Here is a 12,092-nt window from a genome sequence, read left to right on the forward strand (position 1 = left end):
TGGGGAGAGTGTCAAAGAAAGGTTTGTTTAAAAAGGGGTCTCGCAGTCAAGTCGGTAAGTCTGTCCCGTCCGCACACGCATCCTTGGAACGTGTATTAGTGGTTGTGTTGAAAAGACTCCGATGGTGAAAATTTGTGTCCCGGAGGAGGGACCCGTGTAGTGCCAATAAGTTAGGTTAAGATATAATTGTAACTTAGATGTAAGGTAGTTGTAATTTAGTAATTAAGAACAATTTAGTATAAGTGTGAATAATTATAATCTAGTATAAGTGTATTTTAAATATAAAATAAGAATGATTTTTGTATTGTAGAGATAAGTTAAAAGTGAACATCTGTGTGTTATGTAATTCGCATTATTACGTCAGCCGACCACATTGCCTCATCCCCTCCATATGCATTCCCTCCTCCCCTCCATAAATCACGCGGGTAGCGGAGTTGAACTTTTAAATTGGCTTAATCTTCATAACCTCTTATTTGAGTAAATTCAAAGATATCTTTCGGTCTCAATTCATTTTAGTGTTAGAAATGCTAATTGAGAAAGTGCCAGAAGGGGAGAAACAGTTCATAATATTCTATATATTTAATTACCTCGAAATATCCATCATTGTACATTCCCACACTTGGTTACTCTGACAAAATAGCATCCGAACATCATTACGAAGGCTTGATATTAAGTGATGTTATCATTCTCGATACTACTCAAATTTTCTCCATGGTCGTGTAATCTTGGTGAGATACGATAAGCTTTAAAGAAGTCGATTCCCAAAAGGGTAATATGAGACATACTTGTTAACCTCAAAGCTGTAACCGAAAGTTAACATCCTGGAATGCATTCGGACCAGTTCTCCCAGCTTATATAAGGGCAGGACACGCGTTGTGTGCGTGACTCAACCACTGCTTTTCGTCTGGTCCACAGGTTAGTGATAAAGCCTTATAATTCCCCCTTCCATTGTTTCCACATTGAAAGTTATAGAGAATGGAGTGACTAATAGTGTGTTTGAAATGCGTGGCTTTGACAGATACGATACTCCGGAATATTCCGGAGAATACCGTAGTATCCCCGACATCGAGGCGGACCAGGAGCAGTGGAGTTCGCCCTCAAGAATGCCGACACCCCCACCCGGACCCCACGGGGTAGCCGCCGCCAGCCACCACCACTCCGGGCAACAACGGCGTACATCAGCCCGGGCCGTGCGCCCTTGTGACACTCAACCACCACGCCGCCGCCACCGTAGGCGAAAGACACTACCTTCGTGTGGCGGAATCACCGAGTTAGCTAGGGATGGAGTCAGAAACTATACTCCAGGCAGCGCCCCTCAGGTAGAGACGATCTATGGTCGCTCTGATAGTGCTAAGGTAGAGACGATCTATGGTCGCTCCCATAGAAACCCGGTAGAGACGATCTATGGTCGCTCCCATAAAACCCCGGTAGAGACGATCAATGGTCGCTCCCGTGGCCCTCCGGTAGAGACAATCTATGGTCGCTCCCATAAAACTCAGGTAGAGACGATCTATGGTCGCTTCCCTAAAGCTCAGGTAGAGACGATCAACGGTCGCTCCCTCAGCACTCCGGTAGAGACGATCTATGGTCGCTCCCCTAAATATCAGGTAGAGACGATCAATGGTCGCTCCCCTAAAGCTCAGGTAGAGACGATCAACGGTCGCTCCCTCAGCACTCCGGTAGAGACGATCAATGGTCGCTCCCCTAAAAACAAGGTAGAGACGATCAATGGTCGCTCCCCTAAAAACAAGGTAGAGACGATCTATGGTCGCTCCCATAAAAATCAGGTAGAGACGATCAATGGTCGCTCCCTGAAAGCTCAGGTAGAGACGATCAACAGTCGCTCCCTCAGCACTCCGGTAGAGACGATCAATGGTCGCTCCCCTAAAAAACCAGGGAGAGACGATCTATGGTCGCTCCCCTAAAGATCAGGTAGAGACGATCAATGGTCGCTCCCTTAAAGCTCAGGTAGAGACGATCAACGGTCGCTCCCTCAGCACTCCGGTAGAGACGATCAATGGTCGCTCCCCTAAAAATCAGGTAGAGACGATCAATGGTCGCTCCCCTAAAGCTCAGGTAGAGATGATCAATGGTCGCTCCCTCAGCACTCCGGTTGAGACGATCGATGGTCGCTCCCAGGGTATAGTGAGGAGAAAGACGTCTCCACGACCGGAGGTTGAACTCCAGGGGTCTCGCTCTGGAAATTCTCGGAGAGACCTCCCTGTTTACCCCGGCCTCTGTTCCCTACACGTGGCCCTTGAGAAGACCCACCTGTCGTGCCCCCGTGACAGCCGCTGCCGCAGTCCTCCCCTGACGGCGCCCCTGCTCGTGGGAGACCGCAGTCCGTCGCCTCTTCCGGCCCACCCTAGGACACCCGGGCGAGACCTCACCACGCCCCCGCGACGCCGGGACCTGACCCAGAGGTTCCTAGACCTCTTCGGCCCCAGTCCTAAGGGTCTTACACCGGAGCCCAGTTCGGAAACCCCCGGACATGAGAGGACGCCCTCGCAAGTCGCCCCGTGCCCTCTCGGCTCGCCCCACCCTGACGACGCCCTCAGTCAGACCGGATCACCAATGATGTGTCCGTGTTTCTCTTCATGAGGAAATACGAGTGATCCTGTAACAATCGTGAAGTAGGTTAAGTGTGACTCCTTTTCTCTTAGAATATATATGGTGCAGTAATTTCATGTAATCTCCATTGGGGTAAACCAGGACATAATACCCCGTTGAAGGACGAGAATGTGGGTTGAGACCTCAAGTGAAAATACGTGCGAGTGTCATCCCGAAGGTTTCTAAGGACATATCTCTAGAGCCCGAAGAAAGACTAAAATATTATTGGAGTGCTATTGGCTAAGCTCTGAGTAATATAGTGGAATAGTATTTACGAGTGTTCCGACTTTGTTACGCGTTGGGAAGCGAGAATCTACATAACATATCGGGGAGATGTGTAATGCATAAGTTGTGCCGACAGAAACCTTGTGTCACCAAAACAACAAGGACGGCGAGTAATAACGATATTCCCCTGCTCCGCACGCTATTCCTAAAAACTCTCTCCATTCCTCACTCCCGCTCTTAAAGTCAAAATAAGAACCAGAGTTAATTGTCAAAGAATCTTCGCCAACAGAAAGCACCTAAACTCCCTTGCTAATATCGGGCATCCTTAAATATTACCATAACTTCCTCCTCGCCGTTTTAAGTCACTCTCCGTGTCTCCCCTACCTCCTCCTGGTGGATCACAAACCCCCCCCTCTTCCCTCACGCGCTCCGCACGGGTATTTACTGCACTCCTAGTACTAAGATTTATTGTATTGTCATTAGTATCTAGAAAGCTAGTATCCTGTGAGATACACAATATTTTAGATAAGGTTTTTGTATTGCTCTATATTGTGATGTAATGTCTACTGAAGTGTCCTGTGTCTGACTGAAGTAATACACGTGTATGGTGTTGCCAAAGGTTTTTATGTCCTACCTCTCTTCATTGCACTAGCTCCGGTCTCGAAAGAGGACCCTGCTCCGCGTTGAGTTGAACTGGGACGAGAAGTCGAGCCAAATTCTACTCAGCATTACAGTGTTCAATAGCAAAGATCTTGTGTGACTCAACCACTGCTTTTCGTCTGGTCCACAGATTTTAACATCAAATCAAGTCATAATCTGCCAATGCGTCACCACACTTACATACAGTCCCCCCCCCCATTCATTGTGATAGGCAAAAATCTAAATCATTGTACCTTAACCTCAGTCGAGTTTCTGTATCATAAGTCACAAGGGAAATAATGTAATCGAAGTGTATTTTATTAGCCTAAAAATGTAATATGATTCTCGGAAGTTGTGTAAATATTGAATTAGGTCATATTGGCTTTTACCATTAATTGAATTGAGTGTTATGTTTAAGTCTTATCATTGAAGTGAAAGTGTTATTTTAGGAGAGTGGTGTAGGATGTATTATTAAGTTGTCTTTAAATCGTTTTGGTATAGTCCCTCCTCGAGTCTTCAGTGGCCAAGGAGAACGACATCGACTCATAACTTGTATGGTCCTTCTGTTCCAAGTGGTATTAGATCAATATTAACTAGGGAAGTGCGTGCATGGATTTGAACATTTATCTAATTTTGGGTAAGATTAAAATCAATCTTATACTCTTTAAATTCGGGTTTCCGACTACCCTTCTTTGATGGCTATGTATGGGGCAGCCCGCAAGGTGTACTTGGGAGAATAACAACTCGAGAACCTAAGCCTACTTAAATTCATGTCAACCCATTCAGTATGAAATCTGATCCTACAGTTTGGACATAAGTCGGGTAAGTCATTGGTATCTATTTCGGAGTAAAAGGGACGTAAAACACCCCAGTTGTTTTGGGTTTACACAGGAAACAGGCTCAGTAATTTAATGACAGCCCCGTTGGAAAGTAAGCAGTGTTGTGCTCAAGGTCAGTTCAGTGACTGCTAGCCATAAAGAATATCACGCTACCACACCTACCATCCTCCATAAATTCTAATACAGCCTTAAATTGAACTAAGATGAAATGGCATAGAAACTTCACCTGATACTAAATTCCCATTACCAACTGCCACCCTTGTAATCTCAACTTTAAATTCAATGCTCATCCTGGTGATTTACACTCCAACACTAAGCGGTGGTATAAGAAACTGTTGTAAGAGGAGAGATTGTAGTGACATTAAGTTTTGTGGGATCAGAATCATCGTAACATTACTCTGGTGTCTTAATAGTGAGATATAATTAAAATTCTAAAGCAATACACTGGGGATTAGCAGTTCGGCAGTACACTGGTGGCCAGTGAGTTATACATAAAAATCCCTACCAATACACTGGTGGATTATGATGGGATATATATACTGTATATTAAGTTCTTTTCAATACACTGGTGGCAGCGGTGGGATAATAAATCTTCTCAGTAACTAAAGTGCACTAGAGGCCCACCTATCTTGTATGGTTAACAGTCCAAGCAACATGCTAAAAGCATCTCCAGTAGGCTATAGCCAGATTCCTCGATTGTTGGAAATCTCGAGTGTAGAACTAAGAGTATATCAAGCCCCTGGAGCGAGGGCAAAAAAATTTTTCTCAGATCATCGTATGAACAGGGTGGATCCCCCTTCCTCTATTTGTTAAGATTAGATACAGTACTGCCAGTTGTAGAGCTAAGTCTGAGGAAAGGGAGGATGAGCGATCAGTGAGGGATAGAATAAAGATAGAGCTAGAAGAGATGGAGACCCCACTACTCTCTGCTGCCCCTTTTCAGTCATCACATTCAACCCCTCACTCGTTCACGATAATAAAGGAGAAGGTTCACACTAAGCCCCAGGATATTCCAATCCTGGAACTTCGCCAGTTGCAAGGACTCAATGCAATGGCCAGATTAGAAATGTTCTTGGAACTCATGGAACAATGCAACCGAAACAATTCCACCCGCATGCAAATCACTAAGAGTAAGGTCGGTTCAGATTTAGCCATATTCATACACAACTATCAAAGGAACCATTGAGCAAATTCCTCGCTAGCACTTAAACACCTTCTTAGGACAGAGTTTGTAATAGAGGTCAGTGTCGATCGAGCATGGAAGGAGTTGGAGTCAATGAGCTACGACTGGGGAGAATCACCCTAGGCTTTCACCAATAGGTTCATTTGTCAACACACAGTAATTGAATCAAAGTTCCCTAATGAGAAATTTCCTAATCGACACCGACGAATAAAGAAGAAGCCGTGGTATGGCTTACTTTCTGCTTCATGTGAGAAGTTGAAGGGATTTCTAGATGATGAGTACCCATTGCGCAAATTCCTGGACCGAATTGAACATGAATGACAGTTAATAGAAGAGAAATATTCCCCTCAATTCAATGCAGTACCGGTGAAGGATAATAGTAACAGGGAAAAGACCGACACACGTTCCACTCCCTCCATTCCTGAAGGCCTGGCCAGTAATATGAGTATGGTGGAAACTAGGAATGAAATGGAAGAACTGAGCGCTCAAGTATGGGAAGTGAAAACAAATCTAGAGCGTGTGAGTAAGAGGCAGGCGAATGATAGGGAAACCCCCCACTGAAAATATTGTAGTCACTGCTGAGCAACGTCCCACACTCTGCAAGAGTGCTGGCGGAGACCCCCACCTGGTTGTTGTTTTGACTGTCGAAGACCCGGATGTTGTCGGGGAAACCGTGGGTGCCCTGGACGTAAGCAGGAAGCCTCAACCCAGGCTAATTCCAACTCGCACATTTCCCAGGACCCTTGTCCGAGAACATGACTAGCCAGTGGTCATACCTCTCCCACCATTAGTATCATTGCCAATGGGAAGGTGATAGAGGCACTAATTGATACAGGCAGCAGTTACACGCTAATAAAGGAATTGACTGCCAAGCGAATAGGAGATATAAATTCATGGCGAAACCCTCTTCGATTCCAAGGAGTAACAGGTGCGCCTTTGAGAATTTTAGAAATGCTGTGGACTGAAATTGGGGTCAGTGACGTAAAAACTCACAAACAAACAGTGGTTCCCGGTAGTACCTAACTCGTACATCAGTGCAGACCTACTCCTTGGGTGTGACGTATTGAGTGACACTCCCCTTATTTGGAATGATGAAAAGAGAGTCATGGAATGGGGAGACACCTCTTATGTAGTAAATCACATGCTTTGCCAAAAGAACAAAGTTGAAAGAGTAAGGGTAAACCCTGTAGTGGTCACAAATCCGCTTCAACTTTTTACTTAAATCAATCTCCTTATGGTGGAAGAGCTCAGTCCCTAGCAGTAAATATTTGTGCCCATTCATGTAAGAGAAGACTCAGGTACTAACTTGATTGTTCACCTGCAAGCCAAATTCAGTCATAACAGTCACCCCTATCTAGTCCAAGTAAGTTCAGAAACCAAAGTGCACGTTTGGTCTTAAAGATGTTACCTTTCTAGGTCATAAAATCTCTGCAAACAGAAGCAAACCCGACCCAAAGAATGTAGAGGCGAACGCGAAGATGAAAGCACCCACTACAGTGAAAGAAGTACGTCATTTCCTAAGTATGTGTGGCTCCTATAGAAAGCATATCCCCTCCTTTGCTAGAATTGCTGTACCTCTCACCAACCTAACTAAATCTCTAGTAACGTTTATCTGGATGGATGAATGTCAGAAAGCTTTTGAACATCTAAAGTCTTGTCTAATCAATACCCCTGTCTTGATTAAAGCAAAGAACAACCATTCATTCTCACCACCGATGCCAGTAACACCGATGTTGGCAAAGTCCTGAGTCAGATTCAATCGGACGGAACTAACAAACCGGTCGGGTATTTCTCTAAAAAGTTGAACCCCTGTGAGACTCGATATTCAGCGACATATAAACAGGCACTAGCTGTAGTTCTTGCATAACATAAATTCCATAATTATTATCTGTGGGGTGCTCGTTTCACTGTAATAACTGACCACCAACCTCTCAATAGTATATTCAAATGGAAGACTAAATCACCTCGAATGAACTGGTGGATACTAGAAATGCGAGAATATAGTTATAACATTCAGTATCTCAAAGGTAAGAACAACTTTGTAGTGGACCAGCTGTCACGCCCAGTTTGAGTAGTAGTCCGTCCACCTAAAGCCACCTGGCTCGGGTTTGATCAAGAACAAATGAGGGCCTGCCAAAGAGACGAATCCGTGCGGGATGAACTGGTGCGATATCTTGAAGGTGGAGCAGTCCTGACCAAATGACTGCCCAAGGCTACTTTAGATTAGTTTGCTCTCATAGATGAGGTTCTATGTTTTGTGAAAGAGAAGGCAGATGGAAGCCTGCAGTACAGTCGTATAGTCCCTAGTGCATTAGTCAAGCAAGTGCTCCAACATGCACATGAATTGTTAGGACATCTCGGGCAAAAGAAAACTATCAAGAAGGCAGAGGAGTTTTACTATTGGCAGAATCTCAAGGTTGATGTCTGTGAATATGTTGAAAAGTGCATTACTTGTCAAAGATTCAAAGGGGACACTGAAAGAGAAGGCAGATGGAAGCCTGCATTACAGTCTCATAGTCCCTAGTGCATTAGTTAAACAAGTGCTCCAACATGCACATGAATTGCCAGGACATCTCGGGCAGAAGAAAACTATCAAGAAGGCAGAGGAGTTATACTATTAGCAGAATCTCAAGGTTGATATATGTGAATATATTGAAAAGTGCCTTACTTGTCAAAGATTCAAAGGGGACACTGGATTGCAGCAACAGTGGAAAGAACTACCTCCAGTGAATAACCCATTGGAGAGGATTGGAATAGATCTAACTGAAATGGTTGCTGGAATCCAGGGTTACCATTATGTCCTTACAGTAATAGATCATTACAGTTGCTTTGTTAGGGTCTTCCCCCTAAAGACCAAAAACTCTACACACATAACAAACTTTGGCAATACGTGGCAGATTATGGATCACCTCAGGGTATTGTCCTGGATAACAGGCGAATTCATTAGTAGAGACTTCCACAAATTCTGCCAGCAACATCAAATTACTTTATACTACACAACCCCTTACCATCCTCAAGGCAACGGTATAACAGAGAGGATGCACCGTACCCTCAAGTCGGTCCTCTCTGTCTTATGTCAAGGACACCCCCTTCATTGGGCCAAAATTGTTTCAACAATGTCAGATTGTCATGAATCAAGCTATTCACACCTCAGTAGGACAGCAGCCATACTTTGTGTTCTTCTCCAGCCATCCTCCCAGACTGGTGAATGCACGACTTCCCTCGATTGATGGCGAATAAGACAAGTTGGCCACTGCGCACACTCTCATCAAGGAAACTCACCAGAAGATGGCACGCTGGTACCGAGACGTGACAAATAGGAGAAGGAAGAATCAGACTGTCGGTATGAGAAGCTTGGTATGGGTAAAAAAGGAAATAGTGGTGCCAGGTTCATGTCGGAAGTTAAATGTGAAGTGGGATGGTCCCTATCGTGTAGTGGAAATGTTGTTGGACGGCAGTGTATATATAGCGTAGAATGTCTTTACTGGAAAACGAATACAGAGAGCTGCAGAGCACGTGAAACCTTATCATGGTAGTGAAGAGTGGCTGTTAGAACCCCTAGAAAGTGCCTTTACACCTAACCCGGTAGATGAACAATTACAGCCCCATGAAAGACAGCCTCCTCGCCGACTCACTGAGGAATGTTGATAAGTCTGTGAGGGCTAAAGAGTGTAACGGTTTATGGAATGCATAAGGAAGTGTGTGCAGGTCAAACTGGCTGACAATTGATTGCGAAGTGCTATAGTTTCAGAGAGAGAGAAAGAGGTTGAGATGGGCTTAGCCCAGTTCAGTGGAGATACTATGAGAACTTGGCTTCGAGGGGCCGAGACTTAAGGACCTGTCAAGCGCTCGTCAGCCACTAGGTGGAAGGCTGGAAACGAAAGTACTGAATGGAAGTAGTGTGAGTGAGACTGAGTGACAGCAAGTGTGAATGGGAAGCGCCCCTGTGACGATCTTGGCAATGAGAGTACGAGTCCAACCAGCTAGGTGACTATGTCATTACTTAGGCAGGAGGTTAACTGGGGTTTCTCTTCTCCATTGGATATATTTTTCTTTGTAAATTCATTAGTGATGTGAAGTAGCCCCCTGGGGTACACAGTGTATTATGTGGACCGACAGGTGCCACTTACTGTGGGAGAGTGTCAAAGAAAGGTGTGTTTAAAGGGGGACTCGCAGTCAAGTCGGTAAGTCTGTCCCGTCCACACACGCATCCTTGGAACGTGTATTAGTGCTTGTGCTGAAAAGACTCCGATGGTGAAAACTTGTTTTCCGGAGCAAGGACCCATGTAGTACCACTAAGTTTGGTTAAGATATAAATGTAACTTAGATGTAAGGTAGTTGCGATTTAGTAATTAAGAACAATTTAGTATAAGTGTGAATAATTATAATCTAGCATAAGTGTATTATAAGTATAAAATAAGAATGATTTTTGTATTGTAGAGATAAGTTAAAAGTGAACATTTATGTATTATATAATTCGCATTATTACCTCAGCCGACCACACTGCCTCATCCCCTCCATACGCACTCCCTCCTCTCCTCCATAAAACACGCGGGTAGCGGAGTTGACGAACTTTTAAATTGGATTAATCTTCATAACCTCTTATTTGAATAAATTGAAAGATATCTTTCGGTCTCAATTCATTTAGTGTTAGAAATGCTAATTGAGAAAGTGCCAGAAGGGAAGAAACAGTTCATAATATTATATATATTTAGTAACCTCGAAATATCGATCATTGTACATTCCCACACTTGGTTAAACTGACAAAATAGCATCCGAACATCATTACGAAGGCTTGATATTAAGTGATGTTCTCATTCTCGATACTACTCAAATTTTCTCCATGGTCGTGCAATCTTGGTGAGATACGATAAGGTCTAAAGAAGTCAATTCCCAAAAGCGTAATATGAGACATACTTGTTAACCTCAAAGCTGTAACCGGAAGTTAACATCCTGGAATGCATTCGGACCAGTTCTCCCAGCTTATATATGGGCAGCAAGCTTTGTGTGCGTGACTCAACCACTGCTTTTCGTCTGGTCCACAGGTTAGTGATATAGCCTTATAATTCCCCCTTCCATTGTTTCCACATTGAAAGTAATAGCGAATGGAGTGACTAATAGTGTGTTCAATAGCAAAGATCTTGTGTGACTCAACCACTGCTTTTCATCTGGTCCACAGATTTTAACATCAAATCAAGTCATAATCTGCCAATGCGTCACCACACTTACATACAGTCCCTCCCCCCATTCATTGTGATAGGCAAAAATCTAAATCATTGTACCTTAACCTCAGTCGAGTTTCTGTACCATAAGTCACAAGGGAAATAATGTAATCAAAGTGTATTTCATTAGCCTATAAATGTAATCTGATTCTCGGAAGTTGTGTAAATATTGAATTAGGTCATATTGGCTCTTACCATTAATTGAACTGAGTGTTATGATTAAGTCTCATCACTGAAGTGAAAGTGTTATTGTAGGAGAGTGATGTAGGATGTATTATTAAGTGGTCTTTAAATAGTTTTGGTATAGTCCCTCCTCGAGTCCTTCAGTGGCCAAGGAGAACGACATCGACTCATAACTTGTATGGTCCTTCTGTTCCAAGTGGTATTATATCAGTGTTACCTAGGGGAGTGCGTGCATGTATTTATGCTTTATCTAATTTTGGGTAAGATTAAAATCAATGTTATACTCTTTAAATTCGGGTTTCCAACTACCCTTATTTGATGGCTATGTATGGGGCAGCCCGCAAGGTGTACTTGGGAGAATAACAACTCGAGAACCTAAGCCTACTTAAATTCTTGCTAACCCATTCAGTATGAAATCTGATCCTACAGTTTGGACATAAGTCGAGTAAGTCATTGGTATCTATTTCGGTGTAAAAGGAACATAAAACACCCCAGTTGTTTTGGGTTTACACAGAAAACAGGCTCAGTAATTTAATGGCAGCCCCATTGGAAAGTAAACAGTGTTGTGCTCAAGGTCAGCTCAGTGACTGCTAGCCATAAAGAATATCATGCTACCACACCTACCATCCTCCATAAATTCTAATACAGCCTTAAATTGAACTAAGATGAAATGGCATAGAAACTTCACCTGATACTAAATTCCCATTACCAACTGCCACCCTTGTAATCTCGCCTTTAACCCGCGCCATCCCGGCGACGTGAATTAACGTCTGCACATGATGTGCACTCATGTCCCGGCGACGTGAATTAACGCGGCAACATTGCAAGTTGCATAATTTTCACATTTTTCAAAATTCGCGCCTGATTTTTGTTGTGCTCGCCTACACAAGCCTCACATACTCGCTGCCAGGCGGATAATCCCCTAGACCCAGATTAACCCCACCTGACCCTGTGATCCTCCACTTACCTGTCAGCAGTCACCCAGGTCAGACATGGTGCGTCGTGGGCTGTCAGACAAGGAGATACAAGTTGCCCTGGATACCTTTACTGGGGATAGCGATTCCCCAATGGACGACGACACCCTCGATGTCGATTACATGCAGCCTGAGGAGGTTACCACCAGCAGTGGTGAGGAGGTCCCTTCCCCAAGGAAGGTCAAATATATACATATAGGAGGGCAGGGGACGGCCA

This window comes from Coenobita brevimanus, chromosome 18, assembly GCF_032717465.1.
Source record: "Coenobita brevimanus isolate Jiangsu-jjx chromosome 18, ASM3271746v2, whole genome shotgun sequence".
NCBI classification, from domain to species: domain Eukaryota; kingdom Metazoa; phylum Arthropoda; class Malacostraca; order Decapoda; family Coenobitidae; genus Coenobita; species Coenobita brevimanus.